Source organism: Lemur catta, chromosome X, assembly GCF_020740605.2.
Source record: "Lemur catta isolate mLemCat1 chromosome X, mLemCat1.pri, whole genome shotgun sequence".
Taxonomy (NCBI): domain Eukaryota; kingdom Metazoa; phylum Chordata; class Mammalia; order Primates; family Lemuridae; genus Lemur; species Lemur catta.
In genome coordinates this window covers 20,586,439-20,604,926 of record NC_059155.1, presented here as the reverse complement: position 1 = coordinate 20,604,926, position 18,488 = coordinate 20,586,439, and positions in this window count along the sequence as shown.

The following is an 18,488-nucleotide window of genomic DNA, read 5'->3' as shown; positions in this document are numbered from 1 at the left end:
GGGGTACAAAAGTTCAGGTTATGTATATTGCCCTTGCCCCCCCCCCCGCCCCCATCAGAGCTTCAAGAGTGTCCATCCCCTAGATGGTGCGCATCGCACTCATAAATATTTACTAAGCACTCTACTATGCCCAGGCAGTGTGCTGGCTATAATGATGAGAAAAACCACACATTGTCCCAGCCCTCATGGAACTTATAGCCTAGTTGGCAAGCCAGACATTAATCACATTATCACAGACATGAATTTTAAAATACAATTGTGAAAAGTTCTAGAAAGGAGAGGTATGTGCTATAAGAGCACATAATAGGAGGGTTTGAACTTTTCAGGAGCTCAGGGAGGGCTTCCTTGAGGCAGTGAGGATATTGCTGAGATAAAGGGATGAGTAGACTCTAGGCGAAGAGTGGAGGGAAGGAACAAGAAGTACCAAGGCCCCGTGGAGGGCCTGCAAGGACTCCAGTGCGGCAGAACAGAAGATCAAGGGAAAGCAGTGTGGGAGTTGAGCCTGGCAAAGTCAGCAGGCCTTCAAGGCTAGACTATGACAGGCCTTGAAGGAGTTTGTTAACAAGTTTGATTTTAACCTTAAGAGCCATAGGAAGTTTTTGGTCAGGTTCTCTTTGAAAATATCAGACTGTTGGAGGGGCAATTTACTACTTAGGAAAGGGTGGTTTTCTTTCTTTGAACATACGTGGGTGTATTAACATGTAAGTAATCTCATTTCCTGCTGTTTTGGGTTTCAAGGGGAAAAATCTTTCTGAAATTGATCAGAAATCTTTAGGCTGGGAAGAGCCTAATAAGATGATGAGAACTGTGGCATGCTGGGAAGTGTGGGTCTGGCACTGTTACTTTAACAGCATTTTCCCAATTCTGATCTCCCTTTTATACTCTGAACCATGTCTCTATCTCTCCTCCAGCCACTGTACTAATTTTAAAATTAAAGAAAAAATTTTAACTTGTGGTAAAATACATATAACAATGTTTACCATCTTAAAACTGTACTTTTAAGTGTACAGTTTAGTGGCATTAACTACATTCACATTGCTGGGCTACTGTCACCACCATCCATCCATGGAACTCATTTCATCTTGCAAAATAGAAACTCTGGGCGAGGTGCAGTGGCTCATGCCTGTAATCCTAGCACTCTGGGACAGGCCAAGGAGGGAGGATAGCTCAAGGTCAGAAGTTCGAGACCACCCTGAGCAAGAGTGAGACCCCCGTCTCTACTAAAAATAGAAAGAAATTAGCTGGATAACTAAAAATATATAGAAAAAAATTAGCCAGGCATGGTGGTGCATGCCTGTAGTCCCAGCTACTCGGGAGGCTGAGGCAGGAGGATTGCTTGAGCCCAGGAGTTTGAGGTTGCTGTGAGCTAGGCTGATGCCACGGCACTCTAGCCGGAGCAACAGAGTAAGACTCTGTCTCAAAAAAAAAAAAAAAAAAGGAAACTCTGTAACCATTAAACAGTAACTCCACATTCCTCCTTCCTCTAAGCTCCTGGCAACCATAGTTCTACTTGCTGAGTCTATGAATTTGACCACACCACTAGGTGCCTCAAATAAGTGAATTTGTATAATATTTGCCTTTTTGTGACTGGCTTATTTTGTTCAGCATAATGTCCTCAAGGTTCATCCATGTTGTAGTATGTGTCAGAATTTTCTTCCTTTTTAAGAGTGAATAATATTCAATAGTATGTATATACCACATTTTGTTTACCCATTTATCCATTGATGGACATTTGGGTTGCTATTATGAATAATTCTGTGGCTATTGTGAATAACACCATGAATAGGAGTGTACAAATAACTCTTCAAATTCCTGCTTTCAATTCCTTTGGGTTTTTTTTTTTTTTTTAGACAAGGTCTTGCTGTGTCTCCTGGACAAAAGTGCAATGGCATCATCATAGTTCACTGCAACCTCAAACTCCTGGGCTTGAGCCATCCTCCTGCCTCAGCCTCCCGAGTAGCTGGGACTACAGGTGCACACCACCACAAATAGCTAATTTTTCTATGTTTAGTTGAGACAGGGTCTTGGTCTTGCTCAGGCTGGTCTCCAACTCCTGGCCTCAAGCTATCCTCCTGCCTCAGCCTCCCAGAGTGCTAGGATTACAGGCATGAGCCACCATGCCCAGCCAGTTGAATTGCTGGATCATAAGGTACTTCTATTTTTAACTTTTTGATGAACCTCCATATGGTTCTCCATAGTGGTTTCACCATTTTACATTCCCACCCACAGTGAACAAGGGGTCCATTTTTTTCCACATCCTCACCAGTACTTATTATTTCCTGTTTTTAAATGTTAATCATAGCCATCATAATGGCTATAAGGTGGTATCTCACTGTGGCTTTCATTTACATTTCCCTGATAATTAGTGATGAGCATCTTTCCTCATGCTTTTTGGCCATATTGTATATTCTTTGGAGAAATGTCTATTCAGTTCCTTTGCCCATTTTTAATTGAGTTGTTTGTTTTGTTGTTGAATTATGAGTTCTTTGTATATTCTGGATATTAATCCCTTATCAGATATATGATATTGCAAATATTTCCTCTATTCCATGGGTGTACTCATTTTTATGGAATGACTTTTCTTAGAATAAGGGTCCCATTTCTGTTCCCCTTCTTACAATTGACTAAAATGGGGATAACATACACCGTCCTGCCTGAAAATAACAATCACAAAAATTTATCAAGTACTTATTAAGTGCCAGGTACTGTTTAAGTGTTTACACATATTAACTCATTTAATCTTCCCAATAATATGAAGTAGGTACTATTTTACTTTCATCCTTATTTTACAAACAAGGAAACTAGGTTACAGAGAGTATGTGATTTGCCTAAGGCCATACAGGCAGCAAGTGCCTGAGCTGAGACATTACCAAACAGCCTGGCTTTAAAACCCACACATTCATCCATTCATCATACCACCCCTTACTCTGCTCTTGTGAGGAGCCAAGGTAGGAGGAAGGCCTGCAGACTGTTTAATGCTGTATACAGACAAGAGAGGGCTTTCATTTCCGAGCATATTCAGAGGAGAATGAGAGATCATTGACATAGAAGAACAACTTCAGGGAAACACTAGGATCGTGAGGACCCAGGGAGTGGCCTTAGCAAGGGGCAGGGCCCTTGGGGTGAATTGCGGGCTCTGGGGAACAGTTACAACAGCAAAGAACCATTGCCCTTCTCATTTGGGCTCTCTCTGCCAGGACTCCCATTGCAAACATATGTTCCTGAAGAATAGTTTCTTGCAACTGTACTGCACTTACAAAATAAAATGTGGCTTCATATTCATTATTCCATCAGCTTTTCATAATGATCCAGTCATTCAGGAAAGGTGGGGGTTATGTTACAGATGGGGAAACTGAGACTCAGGCAGCTTAAGTGGTTTACCAAAAGCCCCAATGTGTGGCTAAGTCAGAAGAAAACAAAGACCCTTGGACCTTTCCATTCGTTCCTCAATAAATCTTTTTTGCATATCCAATGTAAAAGAAAATAAAAATCTCAGGACATCCCCCCAACTCCTTATGCAAAAGGGAAGGTAAAGGCCTTAGGCACCTGTGAAGAACTGGCCCCACAGATCATTCATTAAGGAAATTGCTTGCTGGCCTCCCATAAGGAAGGACATGCAAATTGTAACTTTAGGTTTTCAGGCTACCTCTAGTTCCTAAAACTAAAGTCTGTTTAATTCCATGCTCATGAATTACAAATTTATCTTCCCAGGTGCAGAACAGAGACAAGATAGTATCAGACATTCATCCACCTACCCAGGGACACCTACATAATTGATGCTTCCTTCACTTCCTTTTTCTCTTCTAACATTCACCTTATTTTATGTAAAATGTAGATTTTCCTGGGTTTTACCAGAATGTAACCATTTTGTCTCACTATCCACCCTGCCCCTGCCATTTTTTTCCTTTCTGTATGCCCTATCCCTGGTTAAATACTGAAACTCCCAAATTCTCTTTTGGAAAAATTGCCACAGATTTTTCTGTGGTTTATGTTTTTCCTGGGCATGCCCTCTACTTTGGCTTAATAAACCTCCATTGATTGAGACTTTTGCTTCACTTATTTTGGATCAACACCATCAAAGGAATAAGCATTCTTTCTCCCAGCTGTGGGCCAGATGAAGCAGGAAAAGCCAGGTGTGCTAACCTCTTAGTGACCTGGGCCAGAGCCTGACCCATGATTCCCACATGAAAGCTTTGTGGGTCATTAAGTGTTCCCTTCTCAGCCACTACTCAGCACTGGGCACTTGGTTAGGACCATTTCTCTGAGGGAAAGAGACCCAAACATTTGGAAACCTCTCTAGGTCAACATTTCCTCCCTCCAGAGATGCAGTAACAATTCTATGAAAGAGGCCCAGAGGACATTATAACCTCCACCGGACAGATGTGGAAACTGAATTACAGTAAGTAACATGTCTGAAGTCACGCAGCTAATAAGTGTTGGAGCTTCTGGCTTCAGTAATATTCACTACACCAAGCTACCAGTTCTCCAAAAGGCAGGGAACGGGGAGCACTTAACCATGAAAGTGCTGTATTCCAATGTGCTTGAGACAGTTAAGTGTGCTGATACGGACATTGTGGGCGGCCCTGGCCAGTGGCAGGTATGTGGTAGGGCATTGTGAAATAAACTAAGACCGCTCAGATGAGAACAAAAACAGGCTATTTATTCAGAGCTTGCTATAACAAAGGAGTCAGCCACCATGATTTGAGTTGGCAGAGACTCAAGTGCAGGCTGGGGAGTGGCAAAGCTTTATAGTGCAAAAAAGGGAAGGCTTCACATTTGCCCTGATTGAAGGTTGTTGACCTTGGGAAGATGGAGGTGGGCTAATTAGAACTGGGCATCCTATGTGATTTGTATTCGGGGCATATTTGGCTTTCTCTGGTTATGCCTGTGTTGGAAGTGGGGAGAGGATGGGATAGTGACAAAAATAGGAAATCTGGCTCGTGAGATTGACCACATCCCAACTGTTCTGGGGCGATTGCTGAGAGGTTGTGGTTTGGCTCCCTGGCTGGTGGCTGTAGAAGATGTAGGTCAGAGTCCTTTTATCATACATGGTCTGGCCATTGTCCATTTGTACATTCAGTCTCTTAATATAAGGAGTTACAAAATTGCCCTAACTGAAAAATCTACTGCGGTGGCTGAAATGTCCATTATCAGCATTAAAAGAAAAAAAATGAAAGGATTTTCTGGGGACTTTATGTCTTTCTTTCCCCACGGGTTTATGGTACTGTGATTCTGAAGATTTTTAACATCAACCCCAACAGAGTTTTCATTATCTGACTGATTATGATTGAGCACATGTGCCTTTCATCATCACACATCAGAAAGCAGTTTCCTATGTGTGGGAGAAGAGAGTGCAGGTAAAAAGTTGTGTTTGGCAGGATAAGGGGTGCAGCTTCTGGGGTCCTGAGGCTATGCTCAGTCTACTAAGACTAAGATGGGGGTTGGAGGAGGGCACTCAAAAGTAGGTGCCTCCCCAAATTTAAATGGGGAGGGAGTGAAGGAGTGTCCAAGACATTTTTCAACTGGGGCTCTCTATTCAGAGCACCTTTGCAGCCAATCAGTTGTTTTTATTCCCCCATTCCATCCCCCCACTGTGACTTTTTTAAATTAGTTGTTTTAATGACAAAAGCAGAATATATGCTCTTTGGGGGAAAAAGCATCTGATCTAGAAGTACATTAATTTCTACTCAGGAGGCTGAGGCAGGAAGATCTCTTGAGCTCAGGACTTGGAGGCTAGCCTGGGCAACACAGTAACCCCTTCTCTCAACAAACTTTTTTAAAAAAGGGAAGTACATTAATTTAAAGAGGAAAGATACCATCCACCACCTATTCCCACCTCAGAGGTAATCACAGTTGAAACCAGCTCTCTTTAAATAGGACGTCACTTAGAAGTGAATCCCCCTCCCCCATCTTGCCCAAAAAGTCAGAAAAAAATGTGCTAGAGGTTTCAGTTTTGGCAGAGGTTCCCCTGCCCTGAGACATGGTTGCCATTTCATTTCTTTGGTTGCTTTAGAGTCCAGATTCCAGTTTCTGAACAAGACTGCCTGCCTCCCTCCCATACCCTCTTATGAAAGCATCTGTTAGCCTCACTGACCTGATGGGCAGATGAAGTGCCCAGAGCTTTGGGTGAACTGTCAGTTTCTGAGACTCAGTAGTCTGTGGGGATATCGCTGGGATGTGTGCTTTTGGACTCTGCTTCCGCCTCGGAAACTGACAGGTTTGATGTTCTTTTCGTGAATTTTCAAGGAAACTTTTTCTCCCATCTGGATGGAGCCTGGCTGTAAAGAATTCATCTGTGTTTGAATGGGTGAACAGTTGAACACACTGTGATACATCCCATACCATGGATTACTACTCACCAACAAAAAAGAATGAAGTATTGATACATGCAATGACCTGGATGAATTTTCAGAGAATTATGTTAAGTGAAAAAAGCAGTTCTAAAAGGTTACATATTATATGATTCCATTATGTAATATTATTGAAATGAAAAAAATTGTAGAAATGAGGAATAGATTAGTGGTTTCCAGTGGTTCTGGAGGGGGTTGGGTGGGAGGGAAGTGGGTATGGCTATAAAAGGGCAACATGAGGGAGGGATCCTTGTAATGATGAACTATTCTGCATCTTTTTTTTTTTTTTTTGAGACAGGGTCTTGCCCTGTCCACCCAGGCTGGAGTGCAGTGGCATCATAGCTCACTGCAGCCTCCAGCTCCCGGGCTCAAGTGATCCTTCTGCCTCAGCTTCCTGAGTAGCTGGGAGTATAGGCATACACCACCACGCCTGGCTAATTTTTCTTATTTTTTGTAGAGATGAGGTCTTTCTAATTTGTCCAGGCTGGCCTTAAACTCCTGGACTCAAGCAATCCTCCTGCCTCAGCCTCCCAAAGTGCTAGGATTGCAGGCATGAGCCACCATGCCTGGCTATGTTCTGCATCTTTTTTTTTATTGCTCAATTTTTTAAAAAATTTCAGAATATTATGGAGGTACAAACGTTTAGGTTACCTATATTGCTTTTGCACTGCTCGAGCCAGAGCTACAAGTGTGTCCATACTCGAGACAGGCGGTGTGAATATACCCATCCCCTCCCTCCTGCCCGGCACCTGACGAATGTTACTTCCATATGTGCATGTAAGTGTTGATCAGTTGGTACCAATTTAATGGTGAGTACATGTGGTGCTTGTTTTTCCATTCTTGTGATACTTCACTTAGGAGAATGGGCTCCGGCTCCATCCAGAATAATACAAAAAGTGTTAGTTCACCATTGTTTTTTGTGGCTGAGTAGTACTCCATGGTACCACATTTTATTAATCCACTTATGATGTGATGGGGACTTGGGTTGTTTCCACATCTTTGCAATTGTGAACTGTGCTGCTATAAACATTCTAGTGCAGATATCTTTTTTATAGAATGTCTTTTTTTCCTTTGGGTAGATGCCCAGTGGTGTGATTGCTGGATCAAATGGTAGTTCTACTTTTAGTTCTTTCAGGTATCTCCATATAACTTTCCATGCAGGTTTGCAGTCCCACCAGCAGTGTATGAGTGTTCATGTTCTGCATCTTAATGGTATTAATGTCAATACTCTGGTTTTTATATACTATGGTTTTATAATATGTTGTCATTGGAGGAAACTGGGTAAAGGGTACATGGGATCTCTCTGTATTATTTCACACAACTGCATTTGAACCTATCCCAAAATAAAAAGTTTAATTGAAAAAGAAAAGGCCTCTCCATTCCTTGGTTTGTCCCCTTCTCTTGGGCCCTTGTGTGGGTAAGGATTGAGGTATAAATGCTAAGTCATCTCGAGGCTGGCAGTAACTCAGCAGAGCAGTTAAATTCAGCAGTTGAGTAGGTAGCATACAGGAGGTGGCCTGAAAATCTACACCTTTTCCCCACACCACTGCAGTTCAAATAGCCTTGGCACTTCACCCACCATGATACTTGAACCTCCCGCTGTTAACATCATTCTTTGCGACCCTCTATTAGTAGGCCTATGCTCTTTGTGACTTGATACAGGTAACCCATTGGTTCATTGGCTTGATTGCTATTACCAGCTGTTGTCACCAGGTACACAGCAAGGCTCTAGGGTGCTGAGGAAACAGGACAGAGACCTTCAGGTTGAATATAAGAGAGAGGCCAGTGTATCCGTTCTCAAATTTTCATTCCCAAGGATCATCTGAGAGCCTGTTGGTGTGCAGAAGGATGAGGGGCATCTTTTTGGTCTGTGAGGAGGAGATTGCCAAGATAGCAAAGAACAATGTGTGTGTGTGTGTTTCCTGGAAGGAACCCAAGCTGGTGGTGAAGGGTAGAGATGGGTTTGCATGTTTCATCATTTTGTGCCTTTGTGTACTGTTACAATTTTCTTTTCTTTTCTTTTTTTTTTGTTACAATTTTCTAACTAATTTTTTCTCTTTCTTTTTTTGAAGTTCTTGGAGGCCAGCTGCCCTGGCTACATGCCTCTACTTGTCCCACTGACCAGTCAGTCATCCAACTCAGGATGCAGTGACCCAGGAGGAAGGACTAGGAACTCCTTCTCCAGGATGCCAAGGAAGGAAGGAAAGAAAGAAAAATGACAGCAGGAGGCTATTTGGGTAGGCTGGTGTGAATCACTGATTCCAGGCCCAGGGGGTCATTTTCCTCTCAGCTGCTGGGGCAAGGAAGCCAGAACAATTCTCTGCCTGGCTAGGTGGTAAAAAAAAAAATCCCATTTACTGTGCCAAGCAAGTCTCCTTCCTCCAGTGGGGGAGGCATCCCTGGCTGGGCCCTTGCTCCCCGGACTGACGATGGTGCAGGCTTTGGATAGGGCTGCCTGTGAGGGGGGGAGTGCAGCTTGGCTGTTTCCCACCCAGAGGTGGCAGCTGTGGGGCCACCTCTCCAAGCTCAGGGCTGAGTGAAGTGTGAGTGATACATGTGTGTGCTTTCCCTTTCCTGGTGATTTTCAAGTTGGAGATCATTATTTTGGCCAAGGCTGGAGGTGAGGGAAAAGAAAACTGGATTCCCCTTCCTTCCTGAGCACTCTTCTAACCCTAGGCTCTTGAGGGCCAGGGAGCGGGGAGGAGTGGAGGGAATTATCTCAGAGTTTCACACAGCCAGGAGAAAGGAAATGAAGGCATTCAGCAAGAAACTGGCAGGGGCCTTTACTCCCAGTGCCACTGACCCCATCAGAGCTCTAGTCTCCACTTAGAAAGGGACAATCCGAGATACAGGCAAATCAAACTGGCAGGCAGATAAATGGGTGCACATTTAGAAACATTTCACAATGTCTAGCTACAAACTCTTCTCATCTCTGCTCAGTCAGGCGGGTCCCTTAGGACCACACCTGGAGCCAAGTTTGTGTTATTGGATATATAGCCTGAGAATAATAAAACTGTATTTAAAACATTCTATGTAATACAGACTTCCTCCAAATCTGATTGCTCTCCACCACCACAAGGACAGGTAAGTGATGGTGACTTTCCTGGTGGTCTGCTCCCCCTCTTTCCCCAGCCAAGGTGTCCAGGTGGAAGGAGATGCTTAATGACTATGAAGACTGCCTGATGGAGGAGGAGGAGGGGGGAAGAAGGGGAGGAGGAGGAAGAAACAGTCAGAACTGAGAACTACTATTAGTAAATGCCTATATCTGCATCCTTATGCAAGCATTCCTTCCTTCCAGCCCTCCAACCCCAGGGAGGCATCCTCTCCCCGACCCCCACCTCCACCATGGTATCTTATTGGCTTCCCCCTCCCCATGCCTACCTCCTCTGTCCATACTGTGAATTCATATCAGATCTGACCTGTTTCCAAACACTAGAGGTCGGGGGAGGTCCCTGCCCCACCAAGTGTACTTTTCTCCAGTCCAGCTCCCTTAGGGGTGGCTCTGGATCTGGTGGTCCCACTCGCCCCCAGACTCCCTAGGGTGTTGTAAGGGTGGATATTCGGAAGGCACTCTGAGATACTGGCAGAATGGCTCCACAGAAGCCATAACTCAGCTCTCTAGCTCATTGTCCCAGGCTTCGTGAGATGTCATTCCGAGATGCTCTGATCAGCAGGGTCACATGGATTCAGACACTAAACTGCTTTGTCTGTCTCATTTATCACCCCTTAACCTATCCACTCTTTGGCCAGCCTTTAGTGGGAGCTCATTCAGTGACCCCCAGGAGATAGGCTGAGGGGAGAGGAAAAGAGGGAGGAGGGAGACAGAAGCCAAAAGGAAAAAGAGGAGAGACAGAGACTGAGAGGAATGTTCTGGAATGGTTTGTGCCTGCTCAGAAGTGAGGGAATTTCACCAGTCTCCATTTTTGGATCTACCGACTACAGAGATTTTTCAAGAGCCAGATGTTTAAAAGTCCTGGCAGTTTTTGAATCAATCCTAAAGATTTCAGTCGAATTTACCCTGCATGTTTTAGACTCACTGGAATTGTTGGTTAGAGCAAGGAAGATAAGAGTCCCTCCAACAGTAACAGATGCATTTATCTAGGAGCTGGGTACAGGGAGGTGTCACTCACAAGGTTTGTATCTTTTGCTGGGAGGGAGCAGCTGAGCTCTGCTACCCCTGGAAATCTGCCTTATTGGCCTGCCATCCTAAGGATGTGCCCAACTTGCTTAGTAGAGGTCATTCCCATCCTAAATGCCAAGTCATGGAATATACGCCCTTTGGGGATTCATAAAAGATGGACACTTTCTCAAATCTTGGGTATGCATGAAGGTATCCATCTTCAGTTTTAAGAATTAAAAAGAAATCTATTTCTCAAATAGTTGTTTTTGTAGTCTTATCCTCCTATCCAGCTTCCACCATGTTATGCTAATAGTTTCTTCTACTGGTCTGTCATAATGACATGTGATTATTTTCAAGTCAATGTTGTGATAACAGATCCTACAGAGCAGTAACCACAAAGTCACTCAACGAAGTATTCTATTCACTATCTATGATTCACTCAGCACCGTGCCAGGTAATACAGTAGATACAAGAAAAAAATGTAAGAAATGTGTCTTGCCCTCTGGAGGCTTAAGATCTAAGTTAAGGAGACAAGATATATGCATTTGAAATATCTTGAGAACAGTAAAAGATAGTATATCACCAAATATGAAATTAAAATGGCACAATAGCAATTCCTATCAGTTATTGAAGCCTTCCTAAGGGACAGGCACCATGCTAAAGGCATCACACTTATTATCCATTTTAATCTTCATAACAACCCTTTGGAATAGGTTCTGTTCATGTCTCCATTTTAGAGCCAAGGGAACTCAGGTTTAAAAAAAGTACATCATTTGCTGCAACACAGTTGATACGGACAGGCAGAGCTAAGATTTTATCCCCAACTGTTTTATTTTGAAAACACTTCAAAACTACAGGTAAGGCAAAAAAATACCGTAATGAAGACCTATATATGCCTTACCTAGATTCACCAACTATTAACATTTTACCACATTTGTTTTATCATTCTCTCTCTCTCTCTCTCTCTCTCTATATATATATATATATATATACAAGCACATACCTGCATACATACACATACACTCCTACATATTTTTGGACGTATTTGAGCATAAATTGCAGGCATCATTACATTTCCCCTCTAAATACTTCAGCATGTATCTCCTAAGTAAAAAAAAAGACATTTTCCTACAAAAATCACAATGCAGTTATCACACCTCAGAAACATAACCAGAGTCAGGATTTGAACCCAACCCTGACTCCAGAGCCCTGCCCACAAGTGCTGTGAGAGTTCAGTAGAAGGAGCCATCAGTGCAGTCTGGGAATTCTAGGATGGATTTTCTGTGGACCCTACACCTGATTATTCGAAGCGATGGAAGGAAGGGATTGGGCAAATAATCACAAAGCATGCATAATCAAACAACAAAATTCCATGGTTTTCAGAGTGTGTTCTATTTGGGTGGGAGGGAATGATACAGATTTGCCTTTCTAATTAACTTCTTCTCTGGCCAACATTAACATTGGTCTTTCGTAACCACCCACTGACATTACAACTGGGGTAGATACTCCAGGAGTTACTCTTTGATTAAAAACATAATTTTAGAAAATCCACTAAGTGGGTAAGCCACAGCCACATATAAATCATGGAGAATAAATCACAAATTCTAGCTAGAAATTCTAGGCACAAGTCAGGATTCAGCATCTACAATATAAATCCAGTCCTTTTTCAGATATGTTCCCCCTCCTGAAAGTTAAGAAGAAAGGATCCCATGCACTGCCCTATTCCAGAGACCCCAGTCTACTTACCCAGTGAAGTTCTAGAAGCAGGGTGTTGCCTATTTCAGATGGAAGGAAAAACAGACCCTCTGGTACCAGACTGGCCAAGACCCCCTGAAAGGCCCTCAGCCTGGATTTATTCTTTCTTCCTATTCTTATTTGGGTCAGCCTGATTAAAAAAACCTGTGAGATTAGGCCTGGACAGGCAGTGTTTAATAGCCCCCACCAATGCATGCACGGAAGAAATCTTAACCTTTTTAGACACTTGATTCCTCAAAGTCATTCTAAAAAGCCAAAAGCCTGCATCTGCATTTCCTTTGTTTTTCACATTCCCACTAGACGCTTCAAAAATCAAAATACTGCAAATCTGTGTCTCAGAGGCCAGGGTAGAGACACACACCCCTCTATGGAACTGGGAGTGGGAAAGATTCCCTACTGGGCCTTCCGGGCAGCAGATATTAGGTCACATTTTGCATTCTCTCTCTCTCTAGTTCTTTAGGTTTCCTGCAGACACAATCTGATCAGCAACATCTCTGAATCCAGGTAACATAAGCCATGTTATAACTGGGGTCCACTGTGTATACACAGTCTTTGGTAGGGACTTTCATCTCAGGGCAGGAAAGATTTCACAACTTTAAGGAAATTCTTGCTTTTTTGGTTTGTGGCCCCTGACTGGCTTAGGGAGTAAATCGTTTTGCTTAGGATGGAACAAGAACAATTTAGAGCGCTGTCAAAAACAGTGTTCAGATCGAGGTGGGAATGCTTGCAGCCTTGCTATTTAAATTTCCTTTCTGTCCTAGCCTCTCTTTTCTCCCCTCTGCTACCTGCTCTGCACAGCCTGCACAATCTAAAATGCCAAAAGGCGACTTATTTACATTTCCTTCCCAAAGCCCTTGAGTGTCCTTCCTTGCCCGGATGAAAGCCTCTACTTTCTCTTTAGGGTTTCCCCTCCAAATTACTTCTTACACTCGCTAGCCCTGCAGGGACACAGAGAGGCTAAGAAAGAGCATCTGGTATTTTGCACTAAGGATGCTGTGGTCGCGGGAAGTTGGAGGCAGAGGAAAAAGGGGAGTTAGTTCCTAACCATGTAAGGAACAAGGCCAGCCCTTTTTGGACCCAGATCAGAAGACAGCGAGAGGTCTTGGAGAAGAAACTTTATTTGGCTGGTTACATCTTCAGGCAGCGGGTCTGAGGCTGCGTACGTGTGGGCGCTTGGAGTGCAGAGCTGCCCCCACGTGGCAGCCACCAAAGGCCTGCCCGCAGCGCGGGCTCTCTGCACCCCAGCAGGCAAGGCGCGCAACTGGCCGGCGGCTCCCTCCGAAGCACTGTGGCTGGCTTTTATGCTTGGCTCGAGACTTCAGAGTAAGTGGTGGGCGCAGCCGACCTGCTCCCACTAGATACCACGGAGTGGAGGGTGGCAGAGCGCTGGCTGCCCTTGCCGGAGGCCCCCTACCCGCCCAAGTGGGGCTCTCGCCCCAAGAGGGGCAGGGAGGAGCAACCCAGGGCTGGGTGCCGGGCACCGCGCTGCCTCTGGGGCTCGAACTCGCGGCCTCGCTGCCGGTGCATCCACCGGTTGGAGGCGGTGCGCTCCGGGAAGGGCTCGTGCAGGTGTGCGTGTGGGAGCGCGTGTGCGTATGCGTGTGCGTGGGAAAGCTCGGCGGCAGGGGCGCCCTCAGCCCTACTTGAAGGACTCAGCGGGTTGGGGGCACCTACAGGTCCACCCCACGTGGGGCACCGCGGGCATCTGGACGCCGCGAGCCTTCCCCGCCTTTCAGGTCACCTCTCCTTCCCGCCGGCGCCCCTGCCTGGCTCGCCTGAGCCCCAGGGACCTAGGGGCCTGGCCCGGAAGGCGGCGTATTCCCGAGGCTGTTGCAGTTTTGTAGATTACTTGCAAAGGCGAGAGGGAAGCACCGAAGAAGGGGAAGCTTGGCCGAGCTGTAGTGACTGGTGTGGAAATACCGGAGTTATGCCTGGGGTTTCCAGTCGTGTGCATCTGATTCCCGACCCCTTGGTGCAAGGGTACTTTGTGACACTCCTGCAGCCTTGGCTGGCCAGAGTTTGTAAGAAATGGCTCAAGCGTCTGAGAAGGGAGAGCTACACGAGGAGGATGTTTATAAAACAGGCTAGGGAGAGAGATGGGGACAAAGCTATAGGTTCTGACTTGCATGTGTCAAGAAACCTAGCCAGCGTCGGCTTAAAATAAAGCACCCCACAAACCTGGATTTTGCAAGGTTAATTCCACTGGCTAATAACAACATTAAAATAACGTTTGCAGTAATAATAACGTCAAATAATGTGGTTCCATTACACCAGGACGTGGTGTTCTGGCCCCAGTCCAGCAGCCAGCGTGACTTAGAATAAATGATCTCGTAGGGAGACACAAGGGAGGGGAGCAGAGAGAGGGGAGTTTGGATGAGTGGAAAAAAATCACCTTAAATTTTCTGAGTTGTCTTCATTTGCTCAGTTTATTTCAACCTGTACTGTACCTGCAGTCTCCCAGTCACTTGATGGGGTATTACCTTCAAGAGGTGTATTCTCACTGTGTGTCCACAGTGTTGTTTTTGGATATGTGTGCATATGTGTGCCTATTTAAAGCAGTGCCAACAGGAAGACAGTAACCCAAATGGATTTAGTCATATGGTTAATTAGTGGGTATGTGATAGTGTACATGATTATTTCCCGTTTTCATTCATGCAGCTGACACTCTTCAGCTCCCTTGGCTATTTCAACCTGGAATCACAGCCAGAAACCCCCCACACTCATTGCAGGTCTCCAGTAGTTGAGGGTTGCATGGGTTCGCCTGGCCTTGCAGTTCGCTCCCAGCACGGAAACATACTGTATGGACCAGGGCTGGCAGCCTCTGGCCTGCAGGCCCAAAGTGGCATTCTGTGGGATTTTTAGGGGCACTCCATCTGGTGGTTCCAGCATGGAGGTGTGGGTAGACTGTCCCTTTATGTTCCTTTCTCAGGATCAGCACCACACAGCATGTTCCCACTCTTCTGGTGGTGAGTGGGCCTAGACTCTTGAAACACCACTGATTCTCATACAAAGGTGTCATTGGCAACTATTTTAAAACCCCGTCTCCACGGCTCTCACCTCACTGTTGTGCCCTCAGTATATGGCCTTGCATGGGTGCTATGGAAATTACAAGGCTTTCTTTTTTTTTATTTCAGCATATTATGGGGATACAAAAGTTGAGGTTACGTATATTGCCCTTGCCCCCCTCTCCCCCCGAATCAGTGCTTCAAGCGTGTCCATCCCCTAGATGGTGTGCATTGCACTAATTCACAGTAGCACCAGATGACAGAGAGATTGACAGTGAATGCTTTGGGAGGATGAGGGGAGATGATAATGGCAACCTTCTTGCTTCCAGGTATTTCCAGATCCTTCCTCCCTGGGGCTCAGTGCTATGCCGGTTTGTGTTAGATTCCATACTTACAAACGAACAAGGCGCCCTTCCTTAGGGCTCCTTCACCCTAATGTCTGCTTTCTGTGGAGGGCATCTGGGGCAGCCTAAGGTCTTTGGGGTGGGAAAAGGAGACACAGTGGACCGAAGGGCTTATTTTCATGGTCTCAGCTGAAGAAGTCTTGGCCTGAGCTCATCTGATGGTTTACTGAATCCAGGCTGAAGGACCAGGAGAAATGATAAGAGGGCATTCGAGGAGAATAAGGAGCCAGGGCCTCTATACAGAAGTGACATGGAGGCCCTCGCAGGACCTACAAGGAATAGGAGACTCAGTAAACATCAAAAAATAGTGTGTACCTACTCTGGCTTCCTAGACTGTGGTCTTCCCCACCTCCCCCCAACACGTTGCTTCCTGTGCCCCAGGGCCTAGCTCTTGATCAACTGACCTTCCATGCTAGGTTCATGGGCATTAACAGATTAACTCCTGACAGTGTGCATCTCAATAGAACCTGGATGCTTTTGTGTCACTCCAAGGATTGGTAGTCATCTAGGGGCACTGGCCAGGTTCGTGGGCCATGAACACCATGCTAGTCAGCTTCTCCTACTCTAAGAACAGAATTCAGGAAGATGAAGCTGAGACCTTCTGCAACAGGCACCTGACACCTGAGCAGGGAATAACTATTGCAAATTATGTGCCAGCCTACTCCCCTTGGCTGTGAAACTTCCCTGATGCCCCCCGAAGCAGTGTGGGTTGCTATTTGAGATTAGAGGCCACAAATGTTGACTCTTAATGAGCTCCAGTTGCAGATATTTGGAAGGTCTATGCATTCTTTTTTTTTAATTTCAGCATATTATGGGAGTACAAAAGTTTAGGTTACGTATATTACCCTTGCCTCCCTCCTCCCCCCTGGAACCAGAGCTTCAAGTGTGTCCATCCCCTAGATGGTGCGCGTCACACTCATTATGTATGTATATATGTATACCATGGAGTACTACTCAGCTATAAGAAACAATGGTGATCTAGCACCTCTTGTATTTTCCTGGATAGAGCTGGAACCCATTCTCCTAAGTGAAGTATCGCAAGAATGGAAAAATAAGCACCACATGTACTCACCATCAGATTGGTCTATGCATTCTTTCTTGGCCCTGGGTAGCTCCCTGGAACCCAGATGCTACAGAATATGCAACCCTGCAGGTCTCTCCAGTGGCTGACAGTCTTGGGGCCATCTCCCCATCGCATCTGCAACTGGTTCGCCTAAGCACAAAGTCTAGCTGCATACCTAGCTGTGCCCAGGGAACAATGATGGACATGAAGTCTGGAAAGCAAATTTTGGCTGTCAGAAAGCACCAGAAATGTGTAGCTTCAGCTTCTCAGCCTGCCAGCTCAGAAACCCAATTTCTAGTCCTCACTGTAGTTAAGAATGTTTAATGTGGTCATTAGAGATCCCTTTGGCACTTGGCTTCCTTCTCCCTCCCTTCTTCCCTGTTTGTCCGTCCTTCCTTCCTTCCTTCCTTCCTTCCTTCCTTCCTTCCTTCCTTCCTTCCTTCCTTCCTTCCTTCTTCCTTTCTTCGACACTCATTCTGGAACCTGTTTTTTGGTTTTTGTTTTTACTTTTTCTTTTTCCTTACTTTCAGAAGAAAGGCTGTTAATTCAAATTTCCTGGCGAGGGGCCCAGTTTGGGCATTGCATTTTGCTAACCAGAATTCACCCTGTGGCATCTGCCTGTCGCACTTTTCACTCCTGAGAGCAATAGGAGAATTAATTGGTGGGTGCTGAAGGAGTGGCAGGTAGTGTCCCAGGCCCCCAGCCTCACCCTCTGAGGAGGTGTGGGGGAAGGATGGCTCTCTGGCAATTTCTTGAATAAACTATTTGCCATATTTACCAGTTTACTTAAAGTTTCTTTCTTTTGACTATTGACAACGTAGTAAAAATATTTAAGTCTTTACAAAAATTCATTTAGGAGAAAATGGTTTTAAAAGCTTTCAGAGATTTCTCTGAAGGTGCAGTTGACAGGTTTCATTTGGTCTTTAGCAGCATTCTAAGGAGTGTTCCATTTGTTGTAGGGTGGTTTAGTTTCCCTGGGAATATATTAAACATGCATATTATAAAGTATATTATTTCATCAGGACCGAAATTTCAGCCTATGCATAGAAATTCTTACACTAGCTTCTTTTAAAAATTTTTATTATTTTTTAAGTTGACAAATGAATATTTATGTATGTTTATGGTATACAACAGGATGTTTTGATATCTGTATATATTGTGGGATGACTAAATTGAATTAATTAACATATCCATCACCTGAAATACTTATTTTTTGTGCACTAATTTTTCCTGAATCCTTTGAAAACACATTTTCTGTTATGCAGCTTGAGCATTTTGGGGATTCTGTCAACAATTTCTCAAATAGTACAATTTTTTTTTTTGTTGTTTGTTATTTCTGGAAATTAGTAGCCAAAATGTAGTATATGGTGTAATTAGTCCTGTCATTTCCTAATTGATTTTCTACGTTAACATCTTAGCTTTTAAACCAATCTATTTCTTATCCTTCCTTCACAATTTCATAGTTGTGGTTAACAGATAGCAGATTTGAGGAACTAATTCTACAATACATTATAGTAATCCCTTCCTGGCATGTTCACTCTTGGTCCTGCTGCTTTAAATGGTTTTACTCCTTCACAAAATCTTCAATAGCTATTAAAGGCACTCATTCAGTACAAATTGCTGTAAGCTTTACAATTTGCTAGAAGAAATGAGTTTCAGCGAATTGGCCTGCTTTCAGAAGGCCAGGTTGAGTTAGTGAAGACTTGCCATTTGATTACTTCAAATACATATATGGGACTAACCTTAACTCAGGGGTTCTCAACTTGGGGGCGGGGGGGGGGCAATTTTGCC